The sequence below is a fragment of the Cibotium barometz genome, chromosome 9 (genome assembly GCF_041138505.1).
Source record: "Cibotium barometz isolate CiBa-2024 chromosome 9, ASM4113850v1, whole genome shotgun sequence".
Classification (NCBI taxonomy): domain Eukaryota; kingdom Viridiplantae; phylum Streptophyta; class Polypodiopsida; order Cyatheales; family Cibotiaceae; genus Cibotium; species Cibotium barometz.
In genome coordinates, this window is record NC_141054.1 from 20,858,779 (window position 1) to 20,874,329 (window position 15,551).

The window sequence follows — 15,551 nt, forward strand, 5'->3', positions numbered from 1 at the left end:
CACAACATGGTGGTGGAAATTATGCATCAAGCAGTAATGATGGCAGCGCAAATCACTTGTTTGCTATGAAACATGTTGTGGGATCTATGATGACATGATGAAAATGATGACACTTGGTATATGGACTCTGGAGCATCAAACCATATGACTTGTCATGGTGAATGGTTTGAGCATATGAAGCCTATGGATGTGAAAGGCTATGTGGAAATAGGAGATGATACCCAGCATGCCATTACACATGTTGGAAGTGTACCATTGGTTATGCACAATGGTGAAACAAAATCTATGTCAGATGTATTGTATGTGCCTTCTATTACAAAAAGTTTGGCCTCAGTTGGTCAAATGGTGGAACAGGAACAGGGATTACAGGTTTGTTTCAACGAGCATGGTTGCTTCGTTGAGCAGTTCAAAAATGGATGTAGAGTCATTGCCAAAGGCAAGAAAGAAGGCAGGTTGTTTAAGCTGGATGCTCGGATTCCTGAGTTGAAATCAACCATGTTCTCTAAAAGCCGAAATGTGGTACAGGATATTGATATGTGGCATAAGAGGATTGGACATGTGAATATACAAAGATTAAAGAACATGCAGACCATTAGGAAGTGAATGGGGTCTTCTTGGGCCCTTTAATTTGCCCCAGCCTAATCAAGGTGATTAAGGAATAGCCAAATGGGGGGTTGCCATGTGGACTGAAATGTTGGGTTTTTAAGAGAGGTGTAAGAGTGGTCAAAGGGTGCACTTTTTCCCCCAAAAATGGGGAGGGGGCAATTTTACAATTTTCGGACCTCCATAACTTCTACATACAAGCTCCGATTTGAGCGGAGATTACAAATCCGTGATCTACGCATCAAGAGATTTCCATAGATATGTTACATGATATGGTTTTATTTGCTAGATTTTAAATTCCATTTCCCCCCCAAAATTCAAATTCGAATAAAGTAGCCGTTTTGAAGCTTCTAATTAGAAAACATTTCTTCTTAAGAGAAAAGGTTTGACTCCCTTAAACTGCCAAATAAAAGGGCCCAAGAAGCCTTCCATTGAGGTCCTAATGAAGAGGCATTGTTAGTGGGCTGCCTAGATTCAAGTATGATGGGAATATGCATGTTTGTGAGGCCTGTCAGTTTGGAAAGCAGGCGAGGTTGCGATTTCCTAGAGAAGGCAACATGAGTAGGAGCCCACTTGAGATAGTACATAGCGATGTATGGGGTCCTGCACAAAACCCATCCATTAAAGGTTTATATTATGTGACATTCATTGATGATTTCAGCAGAATGACATGGATTTACTTTCTCAGAGAGAAAAGTGAAGCGTTGGGAAAGTTTATGGATTTCAAAGCTTTTGCAAAGAAGCAATATGGCTCTTGGATTAAATGTTTGAGGACAGATGGAGGTGGTGAAAACACCTCACATGCTTTTGAGCATTTCTTGAGAAAGCATGGCATAAGAAGACAATTAACTTGCAAGTATACATCTCAGCAAAATGGTGTTGTAGAGAGAAAGAATAGAGTAATTTGTGAAGTGGCCAGGGCGATGCTCAATGAAAAAAGCATGCCAGATTATTATTGGGCAGAAGCATGTGCCACTGCGGTGTATATACTTAATAAGACACCCATAGTAGCCATACATGGAAGTACGCTAGAGATGTGGCTTATAGGTTTTAGGCCAGACATTGGACACCTCAAAGGATTTGGATGCATAGGTTATGTACACATGCCTGACAAGAGAAGGAGGAAATTGGATTCTAAGGCAGAAAAGTGTGTGTGTTGGATATGCACAGGATCGTAAGGCATACAAATGTTACAATTCACAAACTAGGCAAGTGGTTATCTCACGAGATGTGGTGTTTGATGAACTTGCTAGTTGGTACAAAGCAAAGGATGAGGGTGTCATTGATTCTCTTGAAGCTGATGTGCATGTGAACTTGCCACAAGCAAGTTCTAGTTCTACTTCTATGTCTGGGCCAGCAGAGTCAGAGAGTAGCACTATATGTCCATGGTCAGGATGTTTGAGGCATGATAGTGTGAGCACTGGGAGCAGTGCTATGGATAAAGGAAAGAAGAAGGTTGAAGGAATTGGAATTACAGGTTATGAGTCGTCAAGTTCAGAGAGTTTGGATGAGGAACTTGGCATCCCAGTTTTACGCACACCTGGTTCACGGCAGGATAGATATGTGCCACCACATGCTAGAGTGATAGGTGTTCAGAGTGATCTGCATGCATTGCGGGGATCCCAAAGGGTCAGATATCCAGTTGACAGGTTGACATATCGTTATGCATTATGCATATATGACTTCTTTGGTGAAGCATGTGGAACCTACATGCTATACAGAAGCTATCATTAGGACCTCAATGGAAGGCTTCTTGGGCCCTTTTATTTGGCACTTTAAGGAGTCAAACCTTTTCTCTTAAGAAGAAACGTTTTCTAATTAGAAGCTTCAAAACGGCTACTTTACTCGAATTTGAATTTTGGGGGAAAAATGGAATTTAAAATCTAGCGGACAAAACCATATCATGTAACATATCTATGGAAAGCTCTTGATGCGTAGATCACGGATCTATAATCTCCGCTCAAATCGGAGCTTGTATGTAGAAGTTATGGAGGTCCGAAAATTGTAAAATTGCCTCCCCCTCTTTTTGAAGGAAAAAGTGCACCCTTTGACCACTCAAGATACACCTCTCTTACAAACCCAACATTTCAATCCACATGGCAACCCCCCATTTGGCTATTCCTTAATCACCTTGATTGGGCAAATTAAAGGGCCCAAGAAGACCCCATTCACTTCCTAATGTGGGAAGCATGTATGGGAAAAGACAATGGATGTTGAGATGGACGCATTGGTTCATAAAATGACACATGGGATTTGGTTGCATTACCATAGGACAAAAATGTTATTGGTTGTAAATGGGTTTACAAAGTGAAATGCAAGTCGGATGGTTCCATTGAGTGCCATAAAGCAAGATTGGTAGCTAAGGGTTATGCGCAAATCCAAGGCTTGGACTATGATGAAACATTTAGTCCACTGGCAAAGATGAAAACAGTGAGAGCAGTCATTGCTATGGCTATAGCAAATGGTTGGGAAATGCATCAAATGGATGTGAAAAATGCATTTCTAAATGGTGATCTACAAGAGGAAGTTTATATGGCACAGCCAGAAGGTTATGTACACCCAAAGTATCCCACTCATGTATGCAGATTGAAGAAGGCATTATATGGTTTGAAGGAAGCACCTCGTGCTTGGAGTGATAAGATGAGCAGATATCTTATCTCCCTTGGATTTCAGGTTTCTACAGTAGATTCTTCACTCTATGTGAAGAAAACAGATCATGGGATTGTTTTACTTGTCATCTATGTGGATGACTTGATTATCACAGGTGATCACGGTACAGATGTGATGCATGTCAAGAAAGCATTGAGTGGGCAGTTTGACATGAAAGACTTGGGTGAGTTGAGATATTTTCTTGGAATTGAAGTGATCAAAGACCATGCAGGTACATGGTTATTGCAGCGCCAATATGCATTGGATATGTTGGCAAAATATGGGATGACAGGGTGTAAGCCAATGAGTACATGTGGGATCCCTGTTCCCACCGCGCAATGGATTCGGGGTACTAGCAGCGGAAGTAGCACTTCTTACGCGAGGTAGGGTCCCACACTCGGGGCCTCGTCCACGGATATCCGGACAAAAGACTAATCCGTCGGTTTTTCCAAAACCAGACCCGGAAAAACTTCCCTTATCCGGAAAGCACGCGCGATTCCACCAGGATAATTTTTACTCTAACGTAGTCAAAACCCTTACTGATCAAACAGATCCGACTACATCTATAAAGATACTTGGTCAGATCAAGGAAGAAACTTGCACTTGGATCATTGGGATCAACGCTTTTTTCCCCACCAAGGAGGCACAGCCGTTGATTCCTATCCATAGAACAATTACTATCCGGATTTACTTTATCTATCGTAATAACAGAAATTGAGTCTCGATTTATGGATCCATCAGTCCAGCCTAACCCCATCCGATCCCATGGGTTAGCCAACCGCCCAACCACTGTAGTGATGAGATCCAATTTGGAATTTGGTTAGGTTTTGTCCCGGGTACCAAGGAAAAGAGTTCCAAGGCCCCCTAGCCGGAATTTCATGCAAACATAAAACTAGCCACACCACTTACACACCCAATATGAAAATTGCCTTTTTCTTAGCATCAGCTAACTTTAAAATAATCCTTTAATGAAACCATAGTACCACTGATCACAATCTCCCAATTTATCGAGTTGATTCATAATTTCCCTTCATTCCTTCATCAGAGTATCTATGGCATCATTGGCAACTAGAACGCTCACCACCTGTCCACACAGGGGCCTTTTCAATAGTTCCTAGCCCATAATACTCGGCAATATAATCACTTATAAAAATCAAGATGGACTCTCGTTGAAGATCAGCAAGATCAACCAACAGATCCATATAAAGAGCCATGGACTCATCCATTGAAGACCAGCAAGGTCAATCAACCAGATCCATGCCCGGTTTCACAAAACAACTCTTACTCCTTGTTCCAATATCTTCCTCGACGCACGCGTGGGTATCCTAGGCGACCCAGAGCCCGAGCACCGTATGGTCAGCACCCTCTAGGATCCTTCGCAGGTGACCTAGCGCTTCACTCATAGGCCGCTTCCTTGGTCCCTCATCCACCGTACCGGAAGCTCACCATTTTAATCGAACCGAGGCTGGTCAAGACCTCGGTCGACCTTGCTACGCGAGACGTCCTCCATTGACTCTCCGTCAGCAGTTGCAACTTTATCAGTTAGGTCTCCACGACCTTAATCACAAGACGGTCAAAATGCTTTCCCAGCATTCTTGACATAAAACAGCCATTTACAAACAGCATTTACAAACAGTTTACAAATACAATTTCTATATTAACTCTCATTTTTCCACATTATCCCTCATACAATCCACATTACTTATTCCACATTTCATTTATATGTGTACTCATCCAATCATATCATTTTCCATCTCTTCACTTCAGATTCCTTCACATCACATATCATATATTCACATCCATATCCACATCCATACATCCACATCCACATCCACATCCACATTCACATCCATACATCCACATCTACATGCTTAACTCCATTTTCACATCCTCATTTATACATCCACGTCCCATATCCACATTCATACATACACATCCATATCCACATCCATATCCGCATTCATACATACACATCCATATCCACATCCACATGCATACATTCATTATCACGTCCTCATTCATACATCCACATCCACATACATACATACATACATCCACATCCACATCCACATTCCCATTCACATCTATACATCCATATCTACATGCACATTTCATCCATACATCCACATCTATATCCTCATTCATATCCATACATCCACATTCATGCATCCACATCTACATGCTTATCTCCATTTTCACATCCTCATTTATACATCCACATCCCATGTCCACATTCATACATACGCATCCATATCCACATCCACATGCATACATATATCCACATCCACATTCCCATTCACATATATACATCCATATCTACATGCACATTCACATCCATACATCCACATCTATATGCTCATTCACATCCATACATCCACATTCATGCATCCACATCTACATGCATACATCCATACATCCACATCCACATTTACATTCATGCATCCACGTCTACATGCTTAACTCCATTTTCACATCCTCATTTATACATCCATATCCCATATCCACATTCATACATACACATCCATATCCACATCCATATCCGCATTCATACATACACATCCATATCCACATCCACATGCATACATTCATTATCACGTCCTCATTCATACATCCACATCCACATACATACATACATACATCCACATCCACATCCACATCCACATTCCCATTCACATCTATACATCCATATCTACATGCACATTTCATCCATACATCCACATCTATATCCTCATTCACATCCATACATCCACATTCATGCATCCACATCTACATGCTTATCTCCATTTTCACATCCTCATTTATACATCCACATCCCATATCCACATTCATACATATGCATCCATATCCACATCCACATGCATACATATATCCACATCCACATTCCCATTCACATATATACATCCATATCTACATGCACATTCACATCCATACATCCACATCTATATGCTCATTCACATCCATACATCCACATTCATGCATCCACATCTACATGCATACATCCATACATCCACATCCACATTTACATCCATGCATCCACATCTACATCCTCATTCACATCCATACATCCACATTCATACATCCATACATCCACATTCATACATCCACATCCACATCCACATTCACATCCATACATCCACATTCATACATCCACATCCACATCCACATTCACATCCATACATCCACATCTACAAGCTTATCTCCATTTTCACATCCTCATTTATACATCCACATCCCATATCCACATTCATACATACACATCCATATCCACATCCACATGCATCTTATCATATTTTATCACTTCCCATATCTTTTATGCATACCTCTATGCATGAAATTCAATTATGCTAAAAGTAACACTTTTATAATAAAATATTCAATTTTTATGCATACCTCTATGCATGAAATCCAATATGATAAAAGTAACACTTTTGATATAAAAAAAAATTATCCTTTATGCATACTTCTATGCATGAAAATTAAAAATGATAAAAGTAACACTTTTGATATAAAAAAAATTATCCTTTATGCATGATATTAAAATTCAATTTCTCCATGATTATAATGAAATTCTTTCAATTAATCTAGGATGATAATTCCTAGAATATGGTAGGAAGTCCTCTTTTTATGCTTTGAATGAAATTATTTTATGCATAATTTTTATAAAAATTTTGCCATAGCTCCGCTGCTATGACTGATAAATCTCAATTTTTTCTAAGGGATAAAGCTTATCATTAAGGAAATAATTAAAATGATCTCTAATTGGATCATTAATCTATAATGGATTGAATCATCAATATGCATAAACTAAAAGCATAGAAAAAAGCCATTAATTTGGCCTCAAGCATAGCTTAATCTTGGATTAAGGAAAAGCTTTATGAAAAGCTTCATTTGGATTGAGAATGGGTCATGAGTATGACCATTTCTTGAGTGAGAGAGAGAAATTACATAAAAATCATTAGAATTTAAACATAAATAAAAATTAACTTCAATAGCATTTATTAAATTATGTAACTCTTCACTACTATTCACCAATTAACTTTAATAGCATTTAAAAAACCATACCAATTAAGCTTCTCAAGCTTGAGAGGGGTTGAGAAGAGAGAAACATTGAGAAATTATAGAAAAGATCAATATTCACTAATTACCTTACAAATTGCTTGATTCTTTGTTCACGGTAGAGGCCCCCAACCAATCAATTGGTTAAGTAAGTTGATGGAGCCACTAATGGGGATTGAAGAAAGAGGGAAGCTCCAAAAACTAGTGAATTATTAAATGAATTCACAGTTCTTGGCTTAGGTGGAGTAGAGTAACAATGCATAAACACTATATATTTTTCAACAAGGGGGAGGCTTCTATTTATAGGAAAAATTGAGCTCCTAACCAAACAAACTGATTCTAGAATTTTCTAAATCAGTTTGGTCAATATTTGACCATTTTTAGGTCAGTTAAGCTAACTTTTTGGAACTAGACTTGAATGAGGAGAGAGGAGAGATGAAATATCTCAATTTTTATGAGTTTAAAACTCATTCAAACATGTGAAATATGCACCTCCTTTAAAGAACTCCCCTTCCTTACATATGTGTCATAATGGAATCATTTTAATATTGCTCGTAGTTTTTTTACTAATAAACCTTGTACATTTTCAACTCTTCATCTTATGTGAAATATGCACCTCCTTTAAAGAACTCCCCTTCCTTACATATGTGTCATAATGGAATCATTTTAATATTGCTCATAGTTTTTTACTAATAAACCTTGAACATTTTCAACTCTTCATCTTATGTGAGCATTTACTCATTTTTGGATACCCAAAATATCTCATATTTTTAATATTGCTCATAGTTTTTTACTAATAAACCTTGTACATTTTCAACTCTTCATCTTATGTGAGCATTTAAGGGACTCCCCTTCCTTACATATGTGTCATAATAAAATCATTATACCCAAAATATCTCATATTTTTAATATTGCACATAGTTTTTTACTAATAAACCTTGTACATTTTCAACTCTTCACCTCATGTGAGCATTTACTCATTTTTGGGTATTTTCTTTTTACAAGTTGGATTTATCTCCTCCCTACACATGGATTGATGCTATTGGTCCATAGAAACCTTAATTGGACCATAGTCTAAAGATTTCTGAAAATCTAGACCCTTAGGCTAAGGTTCTTTATACCTATTTTCAATTAATTCCAATTGCACATTGGAAAATTCTTTTTGAATTTCTGTTTCAGGGGAACTCATTTGAATTAGAAGAGATATTTTTCTATCCAAAAATATTCAAAATCTGAATATTCTCTCTCTAGAATATTTTTCTCTCTCTAGGCTAAAACAGATAGAAACAAGGTCTTTATATTTCTGAAGAGGGATTGATTACAGGGAAAGATACTAGACATCAAAAAGGGGGTGGGGGAGGAATCTTACATTCTACCCCACTTAAAAAATGCGAGATGTCCTCATCTCGCAAACTGGGATAATTTCGCAAGATGCACGAATATGAGACTTAGAGAAAAATTTTAATCAAGATTAACCACCAAGAAACGTCTTAAAGAGAGCAAGATTCAAAATAAGAACAAGATTTAAACTTTATTCATTCTCGGAACTTATACAGTAAAGATAGAAGAACTCTTTACACTTCCATAAGCCCGTCCATCATATGATCACAAAAGCAGTCCTCACAAGCTGCACAAGTATAAGGTAACTCATCTATGGGAATAATTCTGTTGGTTATTGCTGCACCTATCTCAGTGGTATGAGGTGATCTAACAAAAGGACCTCTGAGAGGCAAGCCAAAAACGGGATAAAGGCATATCTTCTCATGAGGAAGAAAACATGCCAGTAAGAAGACCCGCTCAGAAAACCCAAGATGCCTTGATCTCATGACACAGTAGTATCGGGGACCCAAACCCAAAGCTTCAATAACCATGGCCAAGCGGACATTGTTACGAAAGTGCTGCTGACCCCAGGATGTTACCCTAGTTATGTTTTGATAGGTCCGCCATTTGGTTTGCGCTACAGAAGTTCCCAAGTGAGGGAAAAGTGAGCGCTCATACTGCACTATAAAATCCTTCTTCACAGATTCACTTGCGTCTTGAAGGTGAGGAATCATTATGGATAAAACTAGTTCTTGTTGCCAAGCCATGAAGGAGATTAAGAAAGAAAGGAGATCGATGGAAGTAAGATTACTATGAGTGACAAGTAAAAGTTACGACTTATATAAAGAAAGGAGCTAGCGTAACTTAGAAGCCAACGGTAACTTGCCACTGAAGTTTTACCGTCTTTCCATGATTTGGGTTTGACACATTTTTCTATAGAAGGCATTAAGAATTTTGAGATGAAGAGATAAAAGAAGCTTGTAGGCTAAGTCACCTACTTTCATTGAATTCAGATATAAGGCTCACAATATCTGGGGGATAACTTCATATACTCCCCAAGAGATAAAGAACTTCTTTTGGGCCGTACTCGAATGAAGACCAAAACCTTGATATCCAAAACATCGATTCTCACTTCTGAACTCATTGTTCTGAATCCTTAAAACAGGTGGGACTCTTGAGAAGTATTCAGGGAAAAGGTTCTTCCTTTTTTTTTAAAAACAGAATCTTTCTTTTATTTTAGAGAGAGAATAATTATAAGATCAGAAAGGGAGATTCTTACTCCTGTATACCTCGAAGGCTGGGGGAGAATCTTACATTCTACCCCACTTGAAAAGAGCGAGATGTCCTCATCTCGCAAGGTAGAGGACAACTCTTTTTCTTAAGATCCAATTTTATTCTGGGTTCCTTATATTCTGGTCAACCCAACAGAATACTGGGATATTTATCCCTTAAATAGAACTCATCATTAAATAACAATTCATTTAAATCATATCATTCATAACTTTAACACGATAATGGTCCATTAGACCGAAAAAAATTCCTTCTGAACATTCCTTTACGGGAATTTCAGTTAAGCTAGATCTCAATTTGTCATCTCTTAATTTGATCTACCGGTCAAGTGTTAACAGTAGCAATCTGACAACACAATCCACTAATCTCATAGTGATTTGCTGAAGCGGAAGCGTGGTGGGCCCATAACCCACAGGTCCCAGGATCGAAACCTGGCTCTGATACCAACTGTGGGATCCCTGTTCCCACCGCGCAATGGATTCGGGGTACTAGCAGCGGAAGTAGCACTTCTTACGCGAGGTAGGGTCCCACACTCGGGGCCTCGTCCACGGATATCCGGACAAAAGACTAATCCGTCGGTTTTTCCAAAACCAGACCCGGAAAAACTTCCCTTATCCGGAAAGCACGCGCGATTCCACCAGGATAATTTTTACTCTAACGTAGTCAAAACCCTTACTGATCAAACAGATCCGACTACATCTATAAAGATACTTGGTCAGATCAAGGAAGAAACTTGCACTTGGATCATTGGGATCAACGCTTTTTTCCCCACCAAGGAGGCACAGCCGTTGATTCCTATCCATAGAACAATTACTATCCGGATTTACTTTATCTATCGTAATAACAGAAATTGAGTCTCGATTTATGGATCCATCAGTCCAGCCTAACCCCATCCGATCCCATGGGTTAGCCAACCACCCAACCACTGTAGTGATGAGATCCAATTTGGAATTTGGTTAGGTTTTGTCCCGGGTACCAAGGAAAAGAGTTCCAAGGCCCCCTAGCCGGAATTTCATGCAAACATAAAACTAGCCACACCACTTACACACCCAATATGAAAATTGCCTTTTTCTTAGCATCAGCTAACTTTAAAATAATCCTTTAATGAAACCATAGTACCACTGATCACAATCTCCCAATTTATCGAGTTGATTCATAATTTCCCTTCATTCCTTCATCAGAGTATCTATGGCATCATTGGCAACTAGAACGCTCACCACCTGTCCACACAGGGGCCTTTTCAATAGTTCCTAGCCCATAATACTCGGCAATATAATCACTTATAAAAATCAAGATGGACTCTCGTTGAAGATCAGCAAGATCAACCAACAGATCCATATAAAGAGCCATGGACTCATCCATTGAAGACCAGCAAGGTCAATCAACCAGATCCATGCCCGGTTTCACAAAACAACTCTTACTCCTTGTTCCAATATCTTCCTCGACGCACGCGTGGGTATCCTAGGCGACCCAGAGCCCGAGCACCGTATGGTCAGCACCCTCTAGGATCCTTCGCAGGTGACCTAGCGCTTCACTCATAGGCCGCTTCCTTGGTCCCTCATCCACCGTACCGGAAGCTCACCATTTTAATCGAACCGAGGCTGGTCAAGACCTCGGTCGACCTTGCTACGCGAGACGTCCTCCATTGACTCTCCGTCAGCAGTTGCAACTTTATCAGTTAGGTCTCCACGACCTTAATCACAAGACGGTCAAAATGCTTTCCCAGCATTCTTGACATAAAACAACCATTTACAAACAGCATTTACAAACAGTTTACAAATACAATTTCTATATTAACTCTCATTTTTCCACATTATCCCTCATACAATCCACATTTCATTTATATGTGTACTCATCCAATCATATCATTTTCCATCTCTTCACTTCAGATTCCTTCACATCACATATCATATATTCACATCCATATCCACATCCATACATCCACATCCACATCCACATCCACATTCACATCCATACATCCACATCTACATGCTTAACTCCATTTTCACATCCTCATTTATACATCCACGTCCCATATCCACATTCATACATACACATCCATATCCACATCCATATCCGCATTCATACATACACATCCATATCCACATCCACATGCATACATTCATTATCACGTCCTCATTCATACATCCACATCCACATACATACATACATACATCCACATCCACATCCAAATTCCCATTCACATCTATACATCCATATCTACATGCACATTTCATCCATACATCCACATCTATATCCTCATTCATATCCATACATCCACATTCATGCATCCACATCTACATGCTTATCTCCATTTTCACATCCTCATTTATACATCCACATCCCATGTCCACATTCATACATACGCATCCATATCCACATCCACATGCATACATATATCCACATCCACATTCCCATTCACATATATACATCCATATCTACATGCACATTCACATCCATACATCCACATCTATATGCTCATTCACATCCATACATCCACATTCATGCATCCACATCTACATGCATACATCCATACATCCACATCCACATTTACATTCATGCATCCACGTCTACATGCTTAACTCCATTTTCACATCCTCATTTATACATCCATATCCCATATCCACATTCATACATACACATCCATATCCACATCCATATCCGCATTCATACATACACATCCATATCCACATCCACATGCATACATTCATTATCACGTCCTCATTCATACATCCACATCCACATACATACATACATACATCCACATCCACATCCACATCCACATTCCCATTCACATCTATACATCCATATCTACATGCACATTTCATCCATACATCCACATCTATATCCTCATTCACATCCATACATCCACATTCATGCATCCACATCTACATGCTTATCTCCATTTTCACATCCTCATTTATACATCCACATCCCATATCCACATTCATACATATGCATCCATATCCACATCCACATGCATACATATATCCACATCCACATTCCCATTCACATATATACATCCATATCTACATGCACATTCACATCCATACATCCACATCTATATGCTCATTCACATCCATACATCCACATTCATGCATCCACATCTACATGCATACATCCATACATCCACATCCACATTTACATCCATGCATCCACATCTACATCCTCATTCACATCCATACATCCACATTCATACATCCATACATCCACATTCATACATCCACATCCACATCCACATTCACATCCATACATCCACATTCATACATCCACATCCACATCCACATTCACATCCATACATCCACATCTACAAGCTTATCTCCATTTTCACATCCTCATTTATACATCCACATCCCATATCCACATTCATACATACACATCCATATCCACATCCACATGCATCTTATCATATTTTATCACTTCCCATATCTTTTATGCATACCTCTATGCATGAAATTCAATTATGCTAAAAGTAACACTTTTATAATAAAATATTCAATTTTTATGCATACCTCTATGCATGAAATCCAATATGATAAAAGTAACACTTTTGATATAAAAAAAAATTATCCTTTATGCATACTTCTATGCATGAAAATTAAAAATGATAAAAGTAACACTTTTGATATAAAAAAAATTATCCTTTATGCATGATATTAAAATTCAATTTCTCCATGATTATAATGAAATTCTTTCAATTAATCTAGGATGATAATTCCTAGAATATGGTAGGAAGTCCTCTTTTTATGCTTTGAATGAAATTATTTTATGCATAATTTTTATAAAAATTTTGCCATAGCTCCGCTGCTATGACTGATAAATCTCAATTTTTTCTAAGGGATAAAGCTTATCATTAAGGAAATAATTAAAATGATCTCTAATTGGATCATTAATCTATAATGGATTGAATCATCAATATGCATAAACTAAAAGCATAGAAAAAAGCCATTAATTTGGCCTCAAGCATAGCTTAATCTTGGATTAAGGAAAAGCTTTATGAAAAGCTTCATTTGGATTGAGAATGGGTCATGAGTATGACCATTTCTTGAGTGAGAGAGAGAAATTACATAAAAATCATTAGAATTTAAACATAAATAAAAATTAACTTCAATAGCATTTATTAAATTATGTAACTCTTCACTACTATTCACCAATTAACTTTAATAGCATTTAAAAAACCATACCAATTAAGCTTCTCAAGCTTGAGAGGGGTTGAGAAGAGAGAAACATTGAGAAATTATAGAAAAGATCAATATTCACTAATTACCTTACAAATTGCTTGATTCTTTGTTCACGGTAGAGGCCCCCAACCAATCAATTGGTTAAGTAAGTTGATGTAGCCACTAATGGGGATTGAAGAAAGAGGGAAGCTCCAAAAACTAGTGAATTATTAAATGAATTCACAGTTCTTGGCTTAGGTGGAGTAGAGTAACAATGCATAAACACTATATATTTTTCAACAAGGGGGAGGCTTCTATTTATAGGAAAAATTGAGCTCCTAACCAAACAAACTGATTCTAGAATTTTCTAAATCAGTTTGGTCAATATTTGACCATTTTTAGGTCAGTTAAGCTAACTTTTTGGAACTAGACTTGAATGAGGAGAGAGGAGAGATGAAATATCTGAATTTTTATGAGTTTAAAACTCATTCAAACATGTGAAATATGCACCTCCTTTAAAGAACTCCCCTTCCTTACATATGTGTCATAATGGAATCATTTTAATATTGCTCATAGTTTTTTTACTAATAAACCTTGTACATTTTCAACTCTTCATCTTATGTGAAATATGCACCTCCTTTAAAGAACTCCCCTTCCTTACATATGTGTCATAATGGAATCATTTTAATATTGCTCATAGTTTTTTACTAATAAACCTTGAACATTTTCAACTCTTCATCTTATGTGAGCATTTACTCATTTTTGGATACCCAAAATATCTCATATTTTTAATATTGCTCATAGTTTTTTACTAATAAACCTTGTACATTTTCAACTCTTCATCTTATGTGAGCATTTAAGGGACTCCCCTTCCTTACATATGTGTCATAATAAAATCATTATACCCAAAATATCTCATATTTTTAATATTGCACATAGTTTTTTACTAATAAACCTTGTACATTTTCAACTCTTCACCTCATGTGAGCATTTACTCATTTTTGGGTATTTTCTTTTTACAAGTTGGATTTATCTCCTCCCTACACATGGATTGATGCTATTGGTCCATAGAAACCTTAATTGGACCATAGTCTAAAGATTTCTGAAAATCTAGACCCTTAGGCTAAGGTTCTTTATACCTATTTTCAATTAATTCCAATTGCACATTGGAAAATTCTTTTTGAATTTCTGTTTCAGGGGAACTCATTTGAATTAGAAGAGATATTTTTCTATCCAAAAATATTCAAAATCTGAATATTCTCTCTCTAGAATATTTTTCTCTCTCTAGGCTAAAACAGATAGAAACAAGGTCTTTATATTTCTGAAGAGGGATTGATTACAGGGAAAGATACTAGACATCAAAAAGGGGGTGGGGGAGGAATCTTACAGTACACCTTTGGAGCAGAATGTGAAGTTGCGGGCTGATTTTGGTGAAGAGTTGGATGATCCATCTATGTATAGAAAGATGGTTGG